Source organism: Vanessa tameamea, chromosome 9 (genome assembly GCF_037043105.1).
Source record: "Vanessa tameamea isolate UH-Manoa-2023 chromosome 9, ilVanTame1 primary haplotype, whole genome shotgun sequence".
In the NCBI taxonomy this organism is placed as follows: domain Eukaryota; kingdom Metazoa; phylum Arthropoda; class Insecta; order Lepidoptera; family Nymphalidae; genus Vanessa; species Vanessa tameamea.
This window is the reverse complement of record NC_087317.1, coordinates 1,532,305-1,552,980: the sequence shown is the minus strand read 5'-3', so window position 1 is coordinate 1,552,980 and position 20,676 is coordinate 1,532,305. Positions and strand designations below refer to the sequence as shown.

The window sequence follows — 20,676 nt, the reverse complement described above, 5'->3', positions numbered from 1 at the left end:
TTTTATTGTTTACTATGAAAACTGACTTCGCTCGAGTAAAATAATTAAAACTAAACAAATACTGGTTATTATTTACTTTTCATATAATATATAACTTTTTTTTAAATTTAATAACTGCACGAAATTATTATTTGGAACACACTTTCTTAATGCACCCGGAAACGTCAAACATGCCCGCCCGTTGAACTTTATGTCATTGAATTTTACGCATTTTATATCGAAATATCTCGATTATACAAATTTTGCACATATGTGTCTAACTCGACTTAAATATCATTATTATTTAACAATCTATAATTTTATTGTGGATAGGTTTCGATCGAGTCTATCGTAGATCTACACGAAATTATAAATATAGGTTAATAAACCATTGTTTAATTACGTCATATTAATTTTATAAATAGAGTTAAAGATTGTTGATTTGTTTATGGTTAATTCAATATTTAAATTTTTTTTTTTTTAATTCCAACAGCTATTTCGGTTTCAGGAAGGAGTACGGTCTTTTCTTTTTAACTTTAACGTCAGTGATATTTCGCTTTGTGAATGAAGTTTGTAGTTTTTAAAACGGACATATTATAATATCCTATATAACGCGCTTATTGAAACTTTCTTTAAGTTATATAAATAAAGAAAAGTCTGAAAGTATGAAAACTAACTAAAGTTATGTTTTTTTTATAATTTTATACATTTTCTGTAAATATCGACCGCTATTTTTATTTTGTAATTCGGGTGAAGACTATATTACTAGATATTTGGATCAACGCATTCAAGAAAAAAGTATTCGTCAAATATTATATTCTGTATTATTTTTTTTAAATCAGTAACATATATTTGTATAATACAGATGGAAACATCAGTATCTAACATACTAATAACTGTAAAATAATATATATGAATCTAATTTAAAAAAAAAGTTCATCCGTGAAAAATAACCCGGTCCTGGTCGAGTGTTATTTATTATAGTGTTATTATTAATTCTATAAAATTGTTATTATAAAGTAGAAAAACAGATCAACATACACCTATTTCAACTTAAGGATATCCGTATATAATTAATAAGCGTTTTGTAATACTAGGAGGTAGGTAGTTCAGTTGCTTGCGCAAACACACTCAGTAACTATGTCAACGCATATCCGCACGGAAATATAAAATTCAAGAGCTTAACTACTACTTCATTTGTGTTAACGTTGAATTATAGGATGTCTTTGTTACAGAGACATACCTACGAAATTTTAGCTCTGTTGGTAGAGCTGTCGTTCAAAAACGCGTATATTCGACTTAGTTGCATGAACGTTGAATTTCTTTAGAGGAGAAATTTAATTTTGGAATATATCCAAAAGAAATACTTTTCACGAAAAATAAACCAAATGCGGACAATATTTTTTTCTATCGTTATTAAATATTTAAGTTCTATTACGAATAAAACTCTTCTAACATGTTTTGTAGTAATATTTCACGTTATGAAAAAACTAATTTTGTATTTTTAAATGAGTATTGATTTGTTTATATTCAATTTAAAACGTAGGATTAAAAAATATAGAAAGTATATGTATGTCATAGGTATATACCTATGTTATTCATGCCTCTGTCAACGCTTTCACAGTAGAAAGCCGGCGTCTTAATGTATCTCTCGATACGGAAAGGGACGGTACGTGTAGAAGCTTCTGGAATTTAATTCCATACAATATATTGATGATTGAGTTGATACCATCCAATTGATTTTATAGTATTATGCGATGATATTCAGAATAAATTTTTAAGTTTTTATTTGGTCGAATTTTTATGGATCCGGTTTTCGAAATTTAAAATATTAAGATAACTTCCCATTTATAAATACCTAGTGGTCGATTCAATGTATTCAGAAATATGTGTTACATACACATTTTGTCATGCGCATATTATATTTGTATTTATTTAAATGTACAAGGTTTATGTCTTAAAAATCATTAAACAAACTTATTAATTTGGTAAAATATATCCAGTTATTTATATGCGAGACTTATGACTCACGTTCAATTTGAACGAATAATATCTTCTTGTATTATTTTTATAAAACCATCGCTTCAAAGTCCAGGAAAAATAATTTTGGTGAAAGTAATTTACAATCCTATACTCTAGCGTTTATTTATGTATAGTCTTATTCCTGTTAACTCTCTCATCCTTTTTGTGCATCCTTGCCCCTCCTAAGTCCGATTAGTGGCAGCTCGAAGTTAGAAGCTCGAAGCTATTATGGTGAGTTAGACACATCATTTCATCAGGGCAGCTCTAGGTATTTAGTACTTCGGTACATTTGCTAAATTCTGACGCTAAAATTCAAACAAAATATTAAAAGATAATACATATCTCAACTCTTCGTATGAAGAGAGAAATTGCATCATTACCGCGAAACCTTAGCAAAAATGGTCAAAAAAAGTTTAAGACGTCAAAATTCTTCGGTGAATATATGCATGTACAGTATTAAACTGAACACCGAAACGATTTCGATGATATTTTTGATCGTGCATTGTGATCAGGAAATAAATAAAATTTTATTTTTTTTTAAATTATTTTTCTCGCCCGGACGAAAACGGACGGACAACTATCTATCAATATCAGATACAACCAATGCAACTCCTAATATAATTGTTTAAAACGAGACATGGAAACTTCTAGATGACATGGAATTGAACTGCGTGTTATTATAATGGACACAAATACATAGCTTTAATTGAACAAACGATATCCATTAGTACGTATCTAATAATAGATCTCTTTAATGAAATGTTATCTGTCAATACAAACAGATGGATGTTAATGTTTATCGCCATTCCATAAATAAAAAAATTATTTGAATGATTTTATCGTTCCAAATTCAAATGATATGTTTCTTTTTTATTAAACTGAACACATAATATTGGGTACATTATATTATTACTTCTATTTTGTATTTTTTTAACCCCTTCTTGTGTTACGATTAATAAAAAGTTAAGTAAATATATTATATACGTATTTGTATTACAGTTAAAAAAATCTTTATCATAAGTACATATTCATTTTGCCAAATCTACAGAACTAAACACACTATTATTTGCAAATAAATTTTGGAAGAAAAATTTTTTTGGATACAATCCAATTTTTTTATATTTAAATCTCCAAAGTTGGGTAGACAATAAATATTTTTTGCTTAAAGTAGGAGAATTCAAGTAAGTATTTCATATAATTATTAAATGAAGCTAAAAATGATTGTCATATTTGATCAACGACCCGGTAAGCTATTATCTTTATTTACATTCATGAATTTTGATGAGCGATAAAAGAATGTCTTCATTATTTCGACAATGAAGGATGCCATCATAATATTAACTATCAACTAATCCATTTTGGCTAGCACCGGTTATGGCCTGACATTTTTATAGCTCTAAGACTCGGTGTTACGAATTCCACGAATCCGTAAGAACAGGTAGATATTTAGACTTATGAGAGAGATGGAACTATAGAGATTATTTTTATGGTGCGAGAAGAAGACAGCTATATTTCCAACTGTGTTCACGAAGGTGCTGCTCCAGGGAACACGATCAAAACATAACATCAAAATGATCTTAAGAACAACGATATCCGTATCCGTGATTCTGAGAGAACTGCAGGTTGCGTTCCTTATTCTAATATTATTCCTCGGCGAAAGATAAAAATACAAAGTGAGAATTATTAAATAATGTAATGTATATTTAAGAATTCGAATTTGAAATCAACAGAATATTCTTAGTACAACTTATTACAATGTGAATGGAATATGTGTAGATAGAATTATTTTTTATTGTATTTTAAAATAACTTTAATAATTTTTTGTAATTCAATTCTGCTGTCCGTCTATTTGGCACTGAATTACGTTACTTAAGTAAAGTGCTGGTGGCGTTTTGGGCGATTGCCACATACGAATATAAACCTGTAAATAGCTCAGCTGCATCCTTTATGTACGTTTTATGGATTGATAGGACGAGGAGAATTTGTCACGCTTTATCGTTTTATAATTAAATAAGTCTGAACAAGGTAAAACTTGTCTGCATATGTTTTATGTCTTTTCATATTTGAAAAAAAATATGTCATTTGTTTAGGCTTTATAAACTCACTAGGGACCCGCCCCGTCTTCGCACTGATGCAATACTGATACTAAATGTACTACAGAGTGTTTTATATACATAATTTACCGCTTTTTTACAGCAACAAAATGTGTTTATTTACGACATCACATCAGAAATCTCTAAAATTTTATCAGTGTTTCTCTACTATATTATGCATGTATTCAGCGACTACTCAAAAATCCTGATGAAAATTCCTGAATAATTCCAATAGTTGAAAAGCAACTCTGCCAATTGGCAGTTCAAAAGTAGCTCTGAATCGAAAGTGTTTAAAAACAAACTCAAAGTCACGCGGTTGATGTAATCAAAACAAAAAAAAACAGGTTATTTAAAACGAATGTAATGCGCTCTAAGCTTTTATAGTCAGACAAAACGCAGACGGTATCTTAGGACGGGAGTCCAGACGCGTGAATTGTGCCAAGTGCCAACCGATGACGACATCGTGTGTCTATTCACCTTGTTTTCATAAATCTGAATTAACATAAAATACGTCCATCGAAATAGAAGTTATGATACATTTGGCTGACTAATGTACGTGTTTCAGCTGCTGAACTATGAATAATAGTTTATAGTCAACCCCAGTCGTTTTATGTTGGTTATATTTGGGTTACACTTGTCTGCTTCATACACTTGATGGGCATCAAAATGATCTTGCCAATAGTTTATAAGATTGGTTAATGTTTATGGTTACCACTCCCCTTTGGGGTCGTAGTCAGGTCATATTAAGCGTATAAATAATACGACAATAATTCACTTCGTCAATAAATGGGCTATAAACTGCAAAAAGATTTTCTCAAATCAGACATGTTACATTCCAAAATTATCGCATTTATATTTGAGTTTGATACAAGCTCTAATAGAAACCTAAGAAACGTACCTACTTAATATAATTAGTTATTTGGCTAATTTTGAATGTTTGTACAGTAAAATGCACAACCTTATTTATGTTTTTAATTAGTTAGAGAAAATATCCATCATGGTATCTATTTGACTACATCACTAATTTATTCAGAATTTTTTTTTTAGTAAAGCTTCTACATGTATAAATGTAAATATATACGCAGTTAGCGTAGGCATATATTCGGCTCAAACCTCATATCTAATTCTGATCATACGATATCTGGAGACATCTTTGCCAAATGACGTCAACGTTACAAAAACGATACCTCTATTTCGGGGATATCTTATGAAACGAGGCGAAGTCTTGGCGAATTTCGTTGTTCGATTAAAAACGGCATTGGATTATATTAATCTTAAGAATTATAACTGGTTTTTTAAAGGAATTATTAAAATTCAGACGAACAAACAAACTGTCAAGGGGTTAACCTAAGGGGTTAAATTAGACCCATCTATCAATCGAAGTTGACACGGTAAGTATTACCTACTATTACTCTAGGTCAAACAAAGGGACTAAATTGATATATTACGGTGCATTTAATAACTGGTTTATTTATCCTTCAAACCGAATTGCTATGTTTGCTGTTTGTCTATGGGCTCAGGGCCGGATCTACCATATGGCTTTTTGGGCTTCAGCCCAGGGCCCCGTGGATTCAAGGGGCCCCAGCTAAGTCAAGTAAATGTCAAAAATAGACGATAATGCTAAAGAATTCATAACTTTATTAAATTAAACAGATCGCATGGTTTGCAGCCCTGCGAGTCCTGCAATTAATCAAACCTATTCAATTAATTTAATTCAAGTCTACGTTCAGATATGTCTTAGGTGGGCCCCTAAGTAATGTTAGCCCAGGATCCCCTAAACTTACGGTCCGGCCCTGTATGGGCTACGTCATGTATGTCTGATCCACCAAGATGAACTTGCCCGAATGAACGAAGTAAGCCCTTTGTTATTTTGATGAATTGAAACTGTATGAAGAATGTTTTTATTTTGACAGGTTAATTTGAATAGTTCGAAATTAAAATATACTTTATTAAAGCGGGCTGTTAAAATCACATTTGAATCGTTATTTTGCAAGATTAAATTTAAAGAAATAAAACGGGGCTGAATGTTGATTCTACTCTTTGTGGACTATCAAATTAGTTTGTCAATTAAATACAATTAAATTATTTATTTATCCTGAATATATATTATAAATACTACTAATAATTTTTGGTTCTAATTTGCCGATATGGGCCTAATGATAGCCGATGACTGCGGTTATGGGGACAAACTCGGGCAAGTACCATTGACTTTTCATGTGATCCATTAGTATTTTAAATTCATCTCGTGTTGTCATTTGCTTGGTGGTGAAGGAAAACATTCTGATGTAAGCTGCATGTGCAGCCCTCATGTGCTCTTCAAAAGAACAGACGTTAGCCCAGCTGTGGGTGAGGCCTTCACGGGGTTTTACTTTGTTTATTTAAAAAATAACCTAAACAAATTAAAAAGATATTTATATATATAATACTTATGGCTCAACTAGATCAATATATATCAGTATGTCAGACATTAGCATAGTTATATCGATTGCTTTGCGTCAAGACTACTCTATTATTTCAACAATTATACAAAGTAAAGATAATTAGCTTCAATTTAGCAGCTGTACAGTTAGTGCAAGTTATTGAAACTCCTTTGTCATTAATGACGCATTTAAATAATTTACAACGCTTTTAAATTATATTTGTAGGCATGAATTAAACTAATTTCCATTCATTGAAGACGCTATCGTTTAGTGACCCTAATTTATATAAATGGTATTTTCCCTTTTATTAGTTCATACATATTAATACATAATATATATATTATTGCACTCACTCACTCACTCTTATGTGGCACTACTTCTGGAATTTTATAAAGTAGCTGCTTCGCGTGATTTTTCCAGTCCAGTTGATCGCAACTTAATGTGGAATAGCCTAAAACCTTCATCATCAATTTGGCTTGAAAATTTGTTCCAGAGCATCAGCATGTTCAAAAAAAAAAAACTCATCAGCTTATTATATACGAATATATTAGCATAGATGCAATAAAAAATAATGAAATGATTACATGCTCTATCCTGATTAATTTGCAATTAAATTAAAAATTTCTTTAATTTCAATTAAACTATCTGTTTTCGGAATAAACCACATTTGTACATTTTTTTTTGTTTTCATTGTGTTTAATTACCCCTGGTATCGTTATTATACAATTAAGTTTGTGTGAGTGACAACACATCACTATTAACAAATACACTGAAAACACAAACATCGAAGGTAAAAAAGCGTCAGTGAGAAAGGAAGCGTGTTGTTTCAGTCGGTTAGTTACAGCTCTATCTAGTTTCACTGAGTCGTCCTATCTCGAGTTCAATCGAAACGATGACACACATTCATAATGATGTCTTGTTATTCGTTAAACTGAATTGTAAATGGTATTATGAGTTCGTAGTCAAGTTTCAGTAGTAAACGATCTGCTCTCGGTTATTTAACTGCCGTAATGGATAAATACGTACGCACGTTCATAAACACTGCTGCCTGTTGTTAGTTCATAATATAAATTGTATTAATTATCAACCATTGACTTACTGATATATACTAATTAGGCCATATTATGATTAGTAAAATAAATGTTAACGAATAAAAATATTAAAGCGACAGTTGTTTTGCGTTACAGGAGTTAAATTTTAAAGTCGAATTTCGGTGAAGTTTTTCATAACATATTATACAGGTAGGTATTATAGGTGGATAGGTATTTATTTAAAATTTGAAACTGATTTATAAAGCTAGTTTCGAATTACGAATTTTTAACTACTCGAGATCCGTGCAGTTAGAACTATACAGTCCACACTTAATCACAGTGAAACTTCTAGAAGAGCATTCTATTGTTGCCTAACTTTATACTCTACGAAAATCTTTGATATCATCATCTTCATCATTACATAGTATAAAACAAAGTCGCTTACCGTTGTCTGTCCCTATGTATGCTTAGATCTTTAAAATTACACAACGGATTTTGAAGCGGTTTTTTTATAATATATAGATTGATTCAAGAGGAAGATTTATATGTATAATAGATGCACAATATAGTATATAAACACCGATAATTTTAGAGGTTTCTGAAGTGATGTCGTAAATAAACACATTTTTTGCGCTTACATTGCAAACGCTTTCTGAACTCTACGAGATACCTTAGGAAAGTCTTCAATAATGCTTTGGAGCCGAGACGTTTTGGAGTGACTGCCTCTTTGGTCTACTGACTGGTTTATAAAGATCTCCCGAGGTCCATACCTCAGGAGATCTTTATATAGATATTAATATATAGTTATTTATAAAGATCTTTATTAACTAATAAGTAGACCAAAGAGGCAATCACCCCAAAACGTGTCGGGCATACCTCAACAAATAACAATTATATAAAAAGTTATTCTTCTGCGAATCCCCAATACCTTGAATTACGGTATTCCAGTTTGAAGGTTGATCAAGCCAGTTTATTCCAGTCACAAGGGACACAACAAGCTAGATCCAATGGTCGATAAGACATTATCGAAGTGAGGAGTGGCTAAAGTGGCTTATACTTAATGGCGTAAGTAATTATAGTTAAGAATAGATAGTAGATATTTTCAATACATTTATGAGTGAATTTGGTTTAAGTGGCTGATGTATGGTATATTTGTAAGTCATAAATGATAATCTCATGTAAAAACAGTATCCGAAATATAATAAAAATACTCTTCATGCGTATACAATTATTGTATTTTAAAACGTATAGCCAACATCGGTTCGGAATGATGGAACCGGCTAGAAAATCAGTAGTTCTTTACTGTTTCCCATCAATTTCCGTTTACTTAGGCATACTAAACGAATATATCATAATTATTATTTATCCTGCGTGATAATTAAAGAATATTCATTGACATCACACATTTTTATCACATATATTTCTTTTAGCAAATAACGAATAAATCATGCCCCCGGAAGGATGTGTGGACTAGGCGACGTCGAAAACTTATCTTTACGTCATTATGTTATAATAATAATAATATTATAAAGAGGTAGAATTTGTTTGTTTATACATAGAGGTTCTCTGGAACTAATGATCCAATTGAAAAAAAAAGATCATTGTTAATCACATTATTCCTGATTTATTTCATAACAATTTTTTTATTAATTAATTGCACCGGTTCGAGCTTGTCGCTCGTTTATTATAATCTAGAATAACTAATAACTGATCTAGTAATTTTTCATTGAAATTATCGATGTTCGATTGCCTAGTCATAGTAGTCCTAGATTTATCATTCCATTGGTGTGGACCAAAATAAATGGGTATTAATATTCTAGGGGCATTTGAAATTATACGGTTTCTAATATTCTCAAGGCAATAACAACTCGGTCTAGACTGCACATGTTTGAACAGATTTGTTCTGGCTTTAAGTCAAATATGTTTGTGTTTCGTATAAAATATATTTGTGAAACTAAATGTTGTTTAAAGTTATAAGTACGATTTACGTAACTGAACACTTTTTTGTAGTAAATGTCTAGATGCAATTATGGGAATTGTTCTCGTTAATGTAGTACGTGTCGTTTAATTAGTTAATAAGAGGCAAACACAGTTGGAAATAACCCAAATATAAATAAGTCGCATATTAGAAGAAGAACTTATGTAATATGTAAAAAGATAAACTTAATTACTATTTTTAAATTCATATTTAAAACTATTTATCATCTTCTGTTCTACTCATAGGCGAGAACCACTGGTGTTTCGTGTGATTTATTGTGCTTATAATTCATCTCGTGCTCTGTCGGCTGGAAAACATCGTGAGCAAACGTGCATGTAATGACTAACTAGCACATATGCAGGTGTCTACCGAACCGCATTTAAGCGTGGTCGAATAAGCTCCAAAACTTCCCCTTAAAAGAGAAGAAACGTGGAAGAAAACAGATGAAACAGTGTGAACTATTGTGCACAGTGTCATCAATCGTCACACAACATTATGTGACATATAAAAAAATATATAATTAAGTACTACTTTGTAAGTAGCCTATGTCCTTCCTTGAGGTTCGAGAATACTTCACACTAAAATTAATCAAATTCAAGTTTTCGATTTTTTTTCTTTAGCTGTATAGTAAATTTTAAAATCTATATTGTCTAAATATTAATATTATAGTTAAGTATTTAAAGAAAAATATACAGACAATATTTAAGATTATACATTCCTAACAATTCAAGGCGAATGTGAATAAGGTAGGGTATGAATTTTTTAGTACAGTACCAATATGGGACAAACGTTATAAGGACGTAAATGCATTTTATGTGGTTACAATGTAAAGCGCCGCACCCGCTGTTTGCGTTTCACTATTGTGTGGATGCACAAGAATATACTATAGCCTGTTGCAACCACAATATGAATAAAGCAGCGTTGCGAACTATCGATAGTTTGATTATCGATAGTTGACCTCGAAAACTATTCAGGATATCGATAGTATCGTTTAATCAATACTATCGATAGTATCGCTAGCTCTCTGTAAGCAATACTAATGGTAGCAACGATACTATTGATACTATCAATAGTATCGATAGTTTCCAGGCTGCTTCAAATAACTAAAATATAATTATCATTGTACATGGAAAATGTTTAAAAAAAAAATATATATATCCCGCTGAGTTTCTTTCGCCGGTTCTTCTCAGGTCTGAGGTGCTAAATTCCGAACCGGTGGGAGATTTTTGACAATCAATAAGCAAGTGTAAACACTTCTATATTGAATAAAGATTTTTGACTTTGACTTTGACTTTGACTTTGTCGTTAGTTTAGGATAAAAGTAATGGTTTTTGCAATACTAGTGTACTATCGATATGCAACGCTAGAATAAAAACAAGTGAACAACTTTGAAATCAAATTGACGCGATATAATTGGTCTAGAGCTTGAATAATCTATGATATTCATTTAGGATTTTTTTATGATATGGCGGACGTGCAAATGGGCCACCTGATGTTAAGTGGTCGCCACCTCTCATAGACAATGGCGCTGTAAGAAATATTAACCATTTCTTAGATCACCAATGTGCCACCGACTTTGGGAACTAAGATGTTATGTCCCTTATAGTTTTGAATGTCGACGCAACTGTTATCGGAATTTTGGAAGTAAATTGAAGTGGATACAAGTAGTTTAGTTGAATGGTATTGTATTATATATAAAGATAAATCAATCATAATTTATTAGTAACAATATAGCCGAGTTATTTGCAAATCGCATGAATAAGGTTTGTTTATCTTTATTCCTACTTCGATTGGAAATAGTCTATGTATGGTAATTAGTTATTATCAGCCGATGATCTATGTTGTTATATCGTAACAATAAAATATGACTATTTATCGGCAAGTTACATTGTTGATCAATCAGTTAGTTTGTTTTGCATATTGAATATCTGATTCTGTGCAATGATCGCAGTGACTTTATAATTAATATACTTTATTTTTAATATACTTATATTTAAAAAAAAAAAACGGATAATCTTTTACTTTGTGTTGTTATTAAAGCATAAGTTACACTCAAAGGAGTTGTTTCACAAGGCAAAGACCTTGTTTATAATTTTGATTATTTCTTTAAATTATATTTTTGTTAATCAAATATATTTATTTAAAAAAAAAAAGGTTTTTGTACCGTTATATATTCAGTAGTTTTAAACTGTTTATATATATAAAATATATAGATAGATTCTTTAAATTTATATTTAAAAAATAATGCATGTAGTCATTTTAAATGCAAATTTTTAATTTACATATGCTAATGCTTTATTAAATCTTACTTGTAAATAAGCAATTGAAACGGTTCTTTTTTTTTGTAATAAAATTGTAATAGTAGAATTATTGATAGAATCATTTAACCGAGTCACGATCGTTATTTGGAATAAAAGTCATTATTTACCCTGATTTTAGCACTTGTCTCCTAAATGTAAGTGATAATTTTTAAATCCATCTATTTTTTTCATTCAGAGATGTTTGTGTAGTAGGCAGAAGCGGTCGCAGCTAAAATTTTTGCCCGAAGAGATTGTTTATTGAATTAGATTTTATTACGAAAAAAAGGGGCGGTGGCCCTTGTGACCCTTTTGGACTGCGCCTGATTATCTAACTGAAAACATTGCGCAGATATTTATTATTATCATTCCCTTATAATTGAGAAATACTAAAATTATTTCCAATATTTTCAATTTCCTCTAGATATGTTTTACAGTGTCATTTTGTAAGCTGACGGCGTATATAACTCTTGAAATGGTTTCAACATATCGATTTATCGTGATACGCTATTTTAATGCACATATCCATCAAATACTGTAATTATTGTCATGAATTACGTATATCTAAATTAAGCCATCATATCGTACCGTTATCTAAATTTCTTATCTAATATTTTATAACACATTTCTGTTTATAAAATTCAATTTAATACATCATATCGTTAGTTTTTGTTTTAATTTAATTAACACTTCACAAGAATATAGCTAAACGTATAATTTAGATAAATCAAATGAAAGGTCGAATAATTTTTTCCTTCGTCTACCTTCAGCGTTGGCTTAGTTAATTTATATTAATATTATAAATGCTAAAGTAACTATGATTCTGTTACATTTTTACGACCAAAGCACTGAATTTAATGAAATTTGTTATAAAGCAAGTTTAAACCCCAAGCAAGCTCATAGGCTATTTTTTTATAACATAACACGTGGGCGAAGTAGCGAGCGACAACTAAATAGTAGCTTGTAATGCTCGTGCATATAATACTTGCCATGATATTGAAGACTTGGGGTCAATTCTTATTAGAATATAATATATAAAAACAGCTCAACGTTAAGCATACTTGGTGGTAGGGCTTTGTGCAAGCCCGTCTGGGTAGGTACCACCCACTCATCAAATATTCTACCGCCAAACAGCAGTACTCAGTATTTTTGTGTTCCGGTTTGAAGGGTGAGCCAGTGTAACTACAGGCACAGGGGACGTAACATCTTAGTTAAAAAGGTTGGTGGCGCATTGGTGATGACCCCACCGATTACGTTCTGAGCCGAGGTGCGATCTCATAGGAGACACCTTCAGGACGAACGTAACGCTCGAGCCCAAAAGGGTTCACCCTAAGGCAGAATTTTAACACTCGCCCCAACGTTCGGTGACGCTGTAAAGGCCAGTAGGGCCAACAGCACTACTCAATGTTGTCAAAATGTCAAAAAAATTGGTAATGTGAGGTATGGTTAATATATCTTACAGCGCCTTTGTCTATGGGCGGTGGTGACCACTTAGGTGGCCCATTTACTCGTCCACCTACCTATATCATAAAAAAAGCCGATTTTAGTGCTATACCCTCACGACTCAGAAATTAAAGCCGTTGTCTCACACTTGTACGCTCTTAATTGCTTGCGTTTTGCTAGTTTTCCATTCGTTTTCAAGCAACCTATATAGTCGACAGACTATTTCAAACATAACAGCGATATTATATTAATCTTTCACATTTAGATCAAGTGTAAATCGTTAGATATGCGTCCCATACGATAATTTACGGCTGGCCGATAGATTATACGAGACATGATAACGTGAATTCCTAGATAAAGGATGTTTAGTCTGGTACTTAAATAATTATAAAAATACGTCAAAGCAACATATGATAACTAAAGATATTAAAATTTGTCTTGCTTACAGCTTGCTTTAACGTTTCTTACAGCGTCTTGTGTACGGGCTGTGGTGACCACTTTTTTGTATGATATACATTGTTAGGCGGAATGGTTATTTGCCCTCTTGATGATAACTCCATCATAATTTTCAGCATCAAGTGGACAATTTGCCCAATACAATAAAATATTTCTTTTAGTGACCAGAATACATTTTGTATATTTTTTTAGATCTTTTTAAGGTGTACGATACTGTAGTACATTATTTTGATCTATTTTGTCGGGTTCAGTCAGCGTTTGCAATGTAACCGCCAAAAATGTGTTTACTTACGATATCACATTAGAATCCTCTAAAATTACCAGTGTTTCTCTACTATATTGTGCATGTATAATACATAAAAACCTTCCTCTTGAATAACTCTATCTATTAAAAAACTCGCATCAAACATAACAGGGACATTAAGGGAAGAGGGATATTCGCGCAATCTATAACCTAGGAGCCAAGGAATCATTAAGGTATAAATTTAAAGAAACTAAGATATTAACTGTTGCTTCTCAATATATATTCTGTAATGTTTTGTATGTACGGAAAAATATTAATGTTTTTATGAGAAAATGTGAATCTCATAACATTGGTACAAGGAACAAACACAATCTTGTTACTCCTGTTACTCGACTGCATAGAGTCAGTAACTCTTTTGTTGGGCAATGTACAATGTACTTCTACAACAGTATCTCAGAAAGCATTCAAAATGCTTCCGTTGCCAAATTTAAAAAAATTGTTAAGGAACGCTTGTGTGCGAAAGGTTACTATACAATTAGTTGAGTTTATGTTTGATAGCACACCTTGGGAATGAAACGATCGCCTCCTGGCTGTTTCTACTTATATACAATTATGTATCTAATTAATTTGACAAAAAAAAAGACCCGCTGAGTTTCTTTCGCCGGTTCTCAGGTCAGGGTGTTCCTTTTTCCGAACCGGTGGTAGTGTTAAATTTGACCATCAAAGTAAGTGTAATGCTTCTATGTTGAATAAAGGAATTTGAGTTTGAGTTGAGTTACAGACAGAGTTGAGTGACAGACAGCGGATAGCGACTTTGTTTTATACTGTGTATATTTATACATCACGATAAACCAAATTTTTTTTTGATTGATTGCAATATTAATTAATGATAATGATCCAATTGTTTGTTTGGTACATGATAATTTGTTTGATAAGTGTCAGAGATTATAATTGATGATTGTACTCATTTAATGAAATATTAACAATGAATGTATGTGTAAAATGATAGTCTTTTGAGATTTTCAGTCTCAATTTCAGTCAGTTTTCAGAGAAAAATCGATTCCAAACATTTGTGGAAAAACTAATCGAGTAACATCGATTAAATATAAAATGTTATTTTTTATCTTTATTGTATGTATCTATTTTCTCACTAACCACCTACCCGAACCAGATTCGTGAGAGAATAATAAAGGTAAAACGGTCTATAAACAACTTTTATATTGAAAATAGCACGAAATTTTCGGCTGTTCCCTACTATAGTATGCATGAATTAGACGTACATAAACCTCAAGAATCACTCTCTTTATTGATGAAAACTACATTATAATCAGTTGCGTATTTTAAAAGATCTAAGCGTACAGACGGCGGGAAGTGACTTTGTTGTATACGATGTTGAGATCTAGAACTGGTATACCAAACATATTGATAAATGATCACGAGACGACTTTTGTTTATTGTTCCTTAGGCCAGAGGTTTTACTACTTTTTTTAACAGTTTTTACAAGTGAAGAAGGATTCTGAGTTCGTATCTTTCGTTCTTTTTTTGAATGATTTTGTCGATTCCCGGTATAAAGCTTTAACAATATCTGGTATCAATTTAATTGGCATTGTAAAGTGTTAAGATTTTATTTAAAGCGATTTTTTTGGTTGCAATCTTTTGTAAATCCTGTCCTGTTTAAATGTTTTGTTAATTTGATTTTCCAGTTTCCACTGAAATAGTATCACATGAAATAAAAACAAAATCACAATAATTTTCTTTCCTATGTATTTCAAATTCGAGAAACTTTACTCACCGACGTTGGATAACGGCACCAAAATCTTAAATTTATTCTTAGTGTCATAAACTTTTTCACCAGAAAATCAATGATCTGGTTATTAAAAGTGTAATTTTAATAAAACTGTATTAAATATTTTTAAATTCTGTTAAACAAAATAAATAAAAAATAATACCTCGTAACTAAAAGGAAATATTTTATAAACTAACTTTGAAATTGTTGCCATGGTAACATGAGCGTGTTTTTGTTGAAGAGGTATTCAAAGAATCCACAATCGGTAACACTGATCATATTTTCAAATAACAAAGCTATTCATTGTCCATTGTCACCTTTTCCGTGTAAAGTAATCCGCCAAACAAAATGTCTGATTGCTATCTTTGTCATGTAGGTACTAATAATTATGAATTTAAAAAGATAAAATTACAAGTATACTTTTAAACTTACTAATTTAATAATATAACGTAACGACTAAAAAGTTCTTATAAATTGAATGGAGAATATTGTGGTTTTGGTATCAAAACAGTAGTTTTATCTATACTATAATAATTATATCTTACTTTCATCCGCGGAGAGACAGACGGACAGACAATCCTTGGCTTTAGGCGTACCCATATGTTAGTATGTTCCTTTAAAAAATATTTACAGTACAGATAGGTATGCAACACGCAGTATTTTGTTTTTGTTAATTTTCGCATATTACCTTGAAGAATCACCTTATTTAAATTTTGGCCATCGGCCAATACAATGTTCCGTTTAACTGAACTGAAGTTTCTTAAAGATTTACGTCTTAAGCCAATATTATATTCGTTAATTATGCACCTCAGATGTTGTATGATGAATGGTATTTTCGATTTTCAATGAGCCAAAATAACTGCTTCTATAATAGACATATCTTGTCGGAAGTATGAAGGCCGACTGGACTGAGATCTTCGTCAATGTACATCGTTCTAGAGGTTGAAATGGTTGTGTGCCGCCATGTTTTATGTGTGTGTTCCCTTACTACTTTTACTAAAAACTTGTCGATGTATTGTAATGAAACGATTGTATTATTCGTGTATCTCCCTTTCTTTATTAAAATTTAACTAGACTCGCAGATTGCCAACTCAACAATTGTTATATATTTCGTAAATATACCTACATATTACATTGTACTTTAAAGTATATATTAAATTTTTTTACCATGTACCATTGCGTATGAAATATTTCCAAAAGCACATTATCCACTAATTCAAGGTGGCTAACGTTCATCTACTAACGAAACGATAACTAGGATATATGTATAGCTAGTTGTCGAACGGATTCGCTTGCGTTTTAGTTTAAGCTTGCTTCGTGCCAAAATTCGTCGAATTCGGTAAGGCGGTTTGGCCATGCAAGAGCAACAGACGGACAGTCAAAGTTACATTTATAATAATAGTAAGTATTGATGTACATATATATACTTACGTAGAGGCAGATAACATATATGAGGTATCCTTACACATTCTTGGTACAATATTTCTTTGACTCAAGGGCAATTTTAGTTAAATGTACCTAAGGTGAATGTTACCACGTTATGACCTTGAAACGGAACGCGTTTGAAAACATATTTTGGAAACAAAGAAACGGTCAAGCGTATCGATTTCATTAGTTTAAATAAACGATTGAATATTAAGCGTAATAGCAAATATTGTTTAAAAAAAAAAATGTGCTTACGAACGTTCGTGTCCGTATCTCGTACATATTCAAATCGATTGGTACATTCAAATTGTAACCGTGATCCGTTGACGACTGACGTATTCCCCACTAATTCAGTATCCGTCATTTAGTTCTTGCTTTGTTTATCGGACAAGGTTATAGAATATTAATGTGATAATCAAAGTAGATCGGAGTTAATTTTACGCGGCGGTAATAAGCTGCATCTAACAGCTATTGTTATGTAAATACTATTATATTCTAGTTCTAAATATCGACAAGTTGTCAAATATCAAGACGTTCTTAAAAATATTGTAAAGTGAATATTACAACGTTTACAACTTTGTTTATTCTCTTCTTAATTTAAAAACAAAATCATATTAAGAACATCAACATTTTTCTTTGGAGGGTACACGTTGAATTAAGATAAACAGCTGTTTTCATTTTCGCACAGGCAACACTGACTGACTGACTTGTTGTTTGAGCTCACTACATTTAATATTTTCAAATTATGAGATCATATATTGGTCAAAAATATTTATAAATCAGTTTGAATAATATGGTTAAAATTAACAAAACAATTTTTAAAATTAGTATTGGTTTTCATAAATTGACGTGCTTGTATAAAAGGAATAACGATTTCGTAATCGTTTATTTACAAACATACAATAGACTACGTCATCCTTTGGTAGTTTCTAGGAAAAAAATCAGTGTAAACGTAAGTCAGATTGCTACATATATACGTGACTAATTCAAAAAGAAATGAAGAAAAATTCAAGTAAAATTATTAACTTTAAATCAAATTATCTATTGTAACATCTTCGTGTCTTTATCCCAATATTATTTGGGGTCGGCGCAGCATGTCCCTTTCTTCCATTATTTTCTGTTTGACGTCATCTCACAAGTAACATTCTTACCAGCCATATCGCCTTTTTGTCAGTGAATAAGCAGGTAACCTATAGTAACCCTATATACAGTCCATTCCCTTCATACAGTCCTTTTTTGCGTTTTAAGCTTATTTCACAACAAATTTGTTGTTTCACATCAAATTTTGTTCAGTAATGTAGTCTCGAAATCGTAACAGACAGACAGAGCTATTTTCGTGTTATATATACCAGTACAGATAAAGATTTTGAATTTTTTATTCGCTTTATACCGTTTGAGGTTCAGTCAAAGTAATTTTAAGTTTTTAAAGAACTTCCAAAGAATTTGCTTTTGTGTATTTATTGACAAAAAATATTATGGAAAAGCATATAGCCCTGGGGCCACTGGGTTTGTCTTGCTTCCTGTAGTGGCACTTTCATGATCGTATACTTGTTACTTTCTAAAAGGAAAAATAACTAAACTCGCAATCTTAGTTTTCGTTGCTACTGATCGATAAAATAGATAAGATATTATTGATTGTGATTTACACACACGGTTGTGCATTGACGCCAGTATACGACGGTAAAATAATGAAATAATGTTATTAAAAGAATAAATTGTCTTATATTATGGTCTATTAAGTATAGTTATTTTGTTTAGTTGCAATTTTGGCTCATGTTTTAAAATTCATGAATCTGCTCAAATTATTGCTAAATGTTTACATAACAAAGCATAAGTAATAAAGTTTAGACAGTTACGGTACTATAAATTATAATTATTAATATTGATTGAAACGATAAAGCCGTTGCGTGGGGGTTCGCGTCCCATCGGTTCGATGTTTCGATTGAATTGAGTCATTCAAAATTCACAAAGTTAAACGCGTCGCGTGCGTTCGGACGTGTGCCCTTTACGCTTTCCGTTGACGTCATCTGAGACTCGAGCTCCGTTTACATTAACCACACTAATATCTGCTGTGTACGAAGTTCTTTTTTTAAATTCGAAGCCCATTGAAATTTTCGTTGCCAGTTACTTTCTCAATTGGTTAATTGTGAAGTTTATGCGTATGAAGGTTTTACTCCGTTAGGAGTATAACGGTATGTATGAGTATTTACGTGCTGTTCTAATGTTAGAAAAAAAAGAACATTTTAATAGCTGATAAGATTTTTTATTCCAATGTTACAAAGAGTATAGTATAGTTCAATAATCGTTTACGGCAATGACCTGACCTAACCCAAAATTACCGCTTATAGTAAAATCGAGAAATGTAGGTCATATAAATAGAATAATATTAAGGAATACATACTCTTTATTTAGTATAAATATAAATGATATACGTGTACACAATAACAAGAAATCAAACGTAAACAAATAAAATAACTGTGGTTCACACTGCAAATTTCACTGTCTGAAGTTTTTTTAATATCTACTTGTTTATACCTACATTATTTATGACGTAGTCGAGTCATTTCAGTCCTGTAATTAAATGATTATTGATATTCGAGTATCAATTAAAAGAATATAATTTCTTTTGCCAAGGTATTTAACAATTCGTGGTACTAATTTGAATTTTATTGAAAGTAAAGTAAAGGTTGCCTTCACTTAAGTACAAACTAAAATCCATTAAGTACAAACATACAACAATAAATCAAAGACATAAAGCATTGTAGGGCTGTTTGTCTGTTTTATTTTTTTGAAACTGTCATAAAATAATCACCTAAAACATCTACAGTCTAGTACATGAAAATAGTTATTTTTATTGTAATAAGAACCTATAAAACATTTGATTTCTCATTAGTTTTTTTTTTATATACTCTATTATAACGTAGTATTCAAAGCAAAGGAAACGATTTTACAATTACGTGTTTTTATCACAAGTAGTCTAGGTTAAATGTAACCTAACTTTATTATATTGCATGCATAAAATGTTCACAGATAAACAATAAAATATGTAGGCACAGCATTCGCTTACATCACGTATGCATGGCGTTACAGACACTGTGGAAAATTACCAGGATTTCTGTCGATGAATCGTTATAACCGGTCTTCTAAATTCGTCTACTGTTGCATTTAAAATTGCACAGATAAATAATATTTTATAGTTCACAAGATTTTCAAAATAGTGCATATAATAAAAGGTTGCTAACATTTTAATTTTTTTATTTTCGTTATTAAATACATATATCTCTTATGATAAATGCCATAAATTCGTGATTATAAAAAATTATGCCTTAGCCAATAAATTTTGTACTTAAAATGACACGATAATTTAATTTTATCTGTATTGCTTATATAAATTCTGTTAGAGAAAAAAAAACGTTATAATAAAATATAAAAGCAGACCGCACCTTCCTACAGCCCTACAGTAATATTCTAGTTTTCGCGTCCTTGACTATTGGGTTCATTG

General features: G+C 31.2%; 1 protein-coding gene across 2 annotated transcripts in view; it reads left to right on the top strand.

The window, feature by feature from the left end:
- The window catches only part of LOC113402887 (uncharacterized), a 43,621-nt gene that overhangs the window by 13,798 nt on the left and 9,147 nt on the right, over positions 1-20,676 (top strand). The window contains exon 1 of one of the 2 annotated variants that reach the window (XM_026643239.2): positions 19,135-19,366. The exons of the other annotated variant lie outside the window; for it this stretch is intronic. The gene's annotated coding sequence lies outside the window, so the exon portion shown is untranslated. Of the gene's footprint in view, positions 1-19,134; positions 19,367-20,676 lie in introns of those variants that run through there. 2 annotated transcript variants of the gene reach the window in all.